This window comes from Erinaceus europaeus, chromosome 10 (assembly GCF_950295315.1).
Source record: "Erinaceus europaeus chromosome 10, mEriEur2.1, whole genome shotgun sequence".
Lineage (NCBI taxonomy): Eukaryota > Metazoa > Chordata > Mammalia > Eulipotyphla > Erinaceidae > Erinaceus > Erinaceus europaeus.
In genome coordinates, this window is record NC_080171.1 from 27,811,841 (window position 1) to 27,818,120 (window position 6,280).

Below are 6,280 nucleotides of genomic sequence, written 5' to 3' on the forward strand. Positions count from 1 at the left end.
CCACTCGCTCGGGCGAACTCAGAACAGCCAGCGGGAAGAGCCAGCGGGCGGGAGGCGAGACATGGAGCTGCCGTTTCCACCTGGTTAAACAGCCAGCCAGCCGGCTGTGCCCAGACAACCCCGCGCACCGCGCCCGCAGCCCCACAGCCCCGCAGCCCGCAGGAGGCCTACGCCAGCACACAAGAGCCCCTGGAGCCCAAGGCCAACACGCAAGAGCCCGAGGCCAGCCCACAGGAGCCGGCTCTCCACCGCGTGGCGCAGGACACTGGACGCGTGATCCCTCCATGCTGCTCGGCCACTGCGAACAGGGCAGCAGACATGGCAGGGCCATGGGGCAGGGCCGCGGCGGCCTATCATGGCCGCCACCCCTGGGCACCTAGGCCCACGCCTTCTACAAAGATGGCCTGCCTGCCCTCTTTCTATGAATTCTGGAACCATCCCAGGCCTCCTGGACCCCCGGGCTCCCTGCCGAAACTGGGCACAGGAGATCTCCAGCCGCCGGTCCGGTCTGAAGGCAGACAAGCTAGAGTACGCAGAGACTTGTGCAGAGATCGCAACCTGCAATTCCTAGAAGTGGAGCTGCGTGGGAAGCCACCTCCGAATGGTGACCCCCCCCAACCACTAAGACAGTACAGATTTAAATTCGTGTTTAAAATGACATGTCTTCATAACAAAGGTTTCTCTCCTTGTGTATTAATGACCATGTTTATGTGTATGTTTAAAGTTTGGTAAACAGTAGCTTTAAGGCTAAATTCTTACTAGTCAAAGTTAAATGAAAAAGGTTTTCAATGTAATTCTCATAAAGATAAAATTAACTTACATTTAAAGTCTAAGGTAAAAATTAGTTAATCAATATATTTTAACTAAGTTAGTCTAAACAAAAGGTTAAATAGACTTGTTGATATGTAAAACACTACCTTCTCTATTAGAAATGGTAGATCGCACAATGGCTATGCTAATTATTCTCATGCCTGAGGTTTCCTCTCCGGCCCACACCTAGGGTGTGTCTCCATCTTGAATGGGTGTAACAAAAGGTTAAAAGACGTTGTTGATATGTAAAAGTCTCAAATTCCTTCTCTATTAGAAACTTTGGATCGTGCAGTAGATATGCTAATAACAAGTTTTGTTTCATAGTAAGTAAATTGCAGCCAGCTGCCTGTGGGACTCTAGGCCGTTCCCGCCCCCATGCAAATGCCCTTCGAAGAAAGTACACCCCCCAGAGGCAAGAAATGTTTTTTTTAAGCTGATAAAGTTTAGTTTGTGCCAGTTTCTTTTTTAAAAAATGCCTGTACGATATAGGTTTCTGTTCACCCCACACCCTTGATACTATAGTCATTTAGTTAAAAAGAAAAGGGGGAATTGTCGTATACTTTACATTGGTTTGTTCTAGCCCTCCCCCGCCAAGAGAATTGGATCAGTCCTATTAATTTCCCGGGCCTGCTTGGCCCCGCCCCAAGGAACCCCGAGAGAGGGTTCCTGAGTCAGAGAGTTCCTGAGTTCGACAGTGCCAGAGTTGAAGGGTTCCTGAGTTCCTGAGTTCGAGAGTGCCAGAGTTGGAGGGTTCCTGAGTCCTGAGTTCGAGAGTAAGGGAGAGGGTTCCTGAGTTCGAGAGTGCCAGAGTTGCAGAGGGTTCCCCAGTACGAGAGTTCCAGAGTTCCAGAGTAAGAGAGAGTTCCTGAGTTCGAAAGTAAGAAAGAGTGCTTGTGCCGCCGCAAAGAGACAGCAGAGTTCTGTTTGGTGATTAGTTTGTCTTAGTTTATGAATCGTTGTTCCTGAATAAAGAAATACAGCTTCCCTGCCCAGCCGTTGTCTCCACGTCTCTGTTACCCTCCGTGAAGCTAACCCGCACGGCAAGAGCCTCCGGAAATTTTAACAACAGCCCATCCTTCATGCTTATATTTCTATCCAACACTTTACAACTTACTTCATCACTTCAGTGGCATGACCTTTCCTGGGCCATCAAGTGACCCTTCTGAGATGGGAAATGTGTCTTGTTAGTTGCTTTCTCTGCACTCTGGGCGGCCACACAGGCCCCTCCTTTGTTTCTGTGGGGTTCCTGGGACATCAACTCCTGGCAAATCCCAAGGGACCTGGCAGAGGGGAGAGGCTGAGGGCACATTGTCACAGCTCACCCCTCCCCTGTGCCCTGGGATTAGGGAGGAGTTGGCCTAGGACCCACTCAGGAATCATCAGCGTTTTCCTTCTCCAGGGAGAAAGCCTATGCAGCCTTCCTCTTCCTTTCTAGAATGTTCCCATTCTAGGAAGAATGCCCTCCAGTCTTTGTCCATAACCCTCCTTTCTCTAATGAAACACTGAGCTCAGTTTGGGGTTGCCTCTGGTCACCTTTGTACTTCCACACTGTCTCACCTCCCCTAGGGCCCCTCCTTTGTTGATATAGAGGTTCCCTAACTTTTGTCAAGGGGCTGCTACCCTCTGTGGGTTGAGTGTTCTTCTGTGAGTCTTTGAAACATTTTTTTCCATAGCTGGGGAAATAGTTCAGTCTGTTAGAGCACACAATTGGCATGCTTTAGGCCCCAAAAGTCTTAGGCCAGAATTGAGTAGTACTCTGGTCTGATTGGAAAGATAATGAAGGGGGTCAGGCGGTGGCGCAGTGGCTTAAGCTCATGTGGCACAAAGCGCAGGGACCCTCGTAAGGATCCCAGTTCAAGCCCCCGGCTCCCCACCTGCAGGGGAGTCGCTTCACAGGCGGTGAAACAGGTCTGCAGGTGTCTATCTTTCTCTCCCCCTCTCTGTCTTCCCCTCCTCTCTCCATTTCTCTCTGTCCTATCCAACAATGAACAACATCAACAATGGCAATAATAATGACCACAACGAGGCTACAACAACAAGGGCAACAAAAAGGGGGAAAAATGGCCTCCAGGAGCAGTGGATTCATGGTGCAGGCACTGAGCCCAGCAATAACCCTGGAGGAAAAAAAAAAGAATGATAATGAAAACAGCTGGGCCTGTGCCCCAGGTGTTGGCAATCACTCAACTTTACAGGGGAAAGAACACTCAGATTGGCGAACACTTGCAGCCAAAACCAGATCCCTCCACCACCACCTGAACCTACTGAACCAATGACAAATTAGGGCCTTTGAAAATCTCCTTGCTGTTCTCCCCCACCCATAGGAACTTTCTTTCTTTCTTTCTCTCTTTCTTTCTTTCTTTCTTTCTTTCTTTCTTTCTTTCTTTCTTTCCTTTTCCTTGTCTCCAGCATTATTGCTGGGGCTTGGTGCCTGCACTATGAATCCATTTCTCCTGGAGTCTATTTTTTCCTCTTTTGTTGCTCTTGTTGTTTATCATTGCTGTTGTTATTATTATTGTTGTCATCTTTGTGGGATAGGACAGAGAAATGGATAGAGGAGGGGGAGACAGAGAGGGGGAGAGAAAGACAGACACCTGCAGACCTGCTTCACCACTTGTAAAGCAACCCCCTGCAGGTGGGGAGCCAGAGGCTCAAACCAGGATCCTCCTTGCACTTGGTGCCGTGTGTGCTTAACCCTCTGTGCTACTGCCCAGCCCCCTTTCTCTAACTTTCATTGACTATTCTGTTACTAAATCTTTTTGGCCAAACCTACTGGAGTTTGCACACAAAATATCTATTCTGTGGCCCCAAACAAAAGCCTGCTTCCTAAGAGATTAGGTAACAATGTCCCTGGTGAATTTTGAAATGGTTGCAACAATGGTTTCTCTCTCCCTCTCCCTCTCCCTCTCCCTCTCCCTCTCCCTCGCCCTCTCCCTCTCCCTCTCCCTCTCCCTCTCTCTCTCCCTCTCCCTCTCTCTCTCTCTCTCTTTCTCTCTTCTCTCCATAAAGGAAAAAAGATCTTTAAAAGATAGTTTCCAGAGTATTGCTCATCCCTGGCTTATGTTGGTTTGGGAGATTGAACCTGGGACTTTGGAGCTTCAGGTATGAGAGTCTAAATGAAGAATTTTCAACTAAAAAAAAAAGAGGAATGTGTTTCCTACTTTGTTCTTGAGAAACAACTGCCGGCCAGGCTGCTGAATGAACTTAAAAAGAGTCTAGCAGGACATGACGATGGTGCACCTAGTTGAGTTCAGATGTTACCATGTGCAAGGACCTGGGTTCAAGCTCCTGGTTTCCAGGATGTGAGGGCAATCTGGCTGCAACATCTGCCACCCCATTGATTGCCAGGGTTTATGCGGCTGATCTGGCTGGCTAGGTGGGTGTCCCCTTCCTCCCTCACCACTCCATGTGTGTCCCTCCTGAAGCTGCGTGCTTGGTCAAAGAGGACGGCCTTCCCTGAATAGAGACGGACTGGCCTTTGGTCAAGGGTATATGAGTAGCTGCACTCCCCTGCTAGAACCTCCAAACAAGCTCTCAAGCTCCTGGTTTCCATATGCAGAAGGAAGCTTCATGAGTGGTGAAGAAATGCTGCAGGTGTCTCTCTTTCTAGCTTCTCCTTCCCTTTCAATTTCTTTCTGTCTCTGTAAAATATTTTTAATTAATTAATTAAAATGGCTGCCAGGAGCAGGAGCAGTGGATTCATCATGCAGACACTGAGCCCCAGTGATAAACTTGGTGGCAAAAAAAAAAAAAAGGTGTCTACCAGGGAAATGAGAATCTAAGTGAAATGGCAAATTTCTTTAGCCTCAGCCATTTGGTACTTTTAAGTTATATATAGTATATATTTTATTTTGTATAGAGACATAAAATTTGAGGTAGAAGGGGGAGATAAGGAGAGTGACGGGGAGAAAGGGAGGGAGGGAGGAAAGTGAGAGGTACCTGCAGCACTGCTTCACCACTGGCAAACTATCCCCCTTCCCCTGTAGCAAGTAAGGACTGGGGGCTCGAACCCAGGTCCTTGCACATGGTAACATGAATTACTGGGTGTGCCATATCCTGGCCCTTTAGTTTTAAGCACTTCTTTTTTAAAAAAAAAAAAAAAAATTTATTTATTTATTTATTCCCTTTTGTTGCCCTAGTTGTTTTATTGTTGTCATCATTGTTGGATAGGACAGAGAGAAATGGAGAGAGGAGGGGAAGACAGAGAGGGGGAGAGAAAGATAGACACCTGCAGACCTGCTTCACAGCCTGTAAAGTGACTCCCCTGCAGGTGGGGAGCGGGGGGCTTGAACCGGGATCCTTATGCTGGTCCTTGCGCTTTGTGCCACGTGTGCTTAACCCGTTGTGCTACCACCCAACTCCCAGTTTTAAGCACTTCTAAGAAAACAAGTAGCAATTCTCTCTCACCACTTCTGACAAAGCACTGGGTTGGGGGGGGGGTGTTGTGTGAACTCCTCTACCGCAGGGGTGAGGGCACAACCTGAAGACCCCTTGGTGGACCACAGAGAGTGGTCTTGTAGCCAAGAAAGAATGAGGAATATCTTAGTCTGCCATACTGGAAGCAGACACCTTCACTTGCCACCTCTATACTGAAAAGCAGAGACCTAGGCTGTACATCCTGGCTAGTAAACAAAGGAACTTCTGGTTTGTCACCCTGTGACTTTGCAAACTAGCCTGACTGTATGATTGGATCCAGGGACCTTTAAAATGGGGCAAGAGGGAGCTGGGTAGTGGCACACTAGGCTAAGTGAAAATATTACTACGTGCAAGGACGTAGGTTTGAGCTCCCTCTTGCCCCTCCTCCCTACCTGCAGAGGGTATATTTCTTTCTTTTTAATTTTTTAAATATTTATTTATTTATTCCCTTTTGTTGCCCTTGTTGTTTTATTGTTGTTGTTACTGATGTCATCATTGTTGTTGGATAGGGCAGAGAGAAATGGAGAGGAGGAGAAGATAGAGAGGAAGAGAGAAAGACACCTGCAGACCTGCTTCACTACCTGTGAAGTGACTCCCCTGCAGGTGGGGAGCCAAGGGCTTAAAGTGGGATCCTTATGCTGGTCCTTGTGCTTTTCGCCATGTACACTTAACCCGCTGCGCTACTGCCCGACCCCCTTGGAGGTACATTTCATGAGTAGTGAAGCAGCTCTGCAGGTCTCTCTTTCCCATTCTGTCTTCTCCTCTCTTAATTTCTCTCTGTCCTAATAAAAATAAAAAGATAAAATGAGGCAGTAGTGGACCCAGATGAGTGCACATGTCACACTGGACCCTAGCAGGGGCCGGGCAGTAGCGCAGCGGGTTAAGCACATTGGACCCTAGTTCAAGCCCCCAGTCCCCACCTGCAATGGGAAACTTCACAAGTGGTGAATCAGTGCTGTAGGTGTCTCTCTCTTACTCTCTCTTTCCTTCCCTCTCGATTTCGCTTGCTATTCAATAAGTATATAAATAAACAAATAAATAAAACATTTTAAAACTG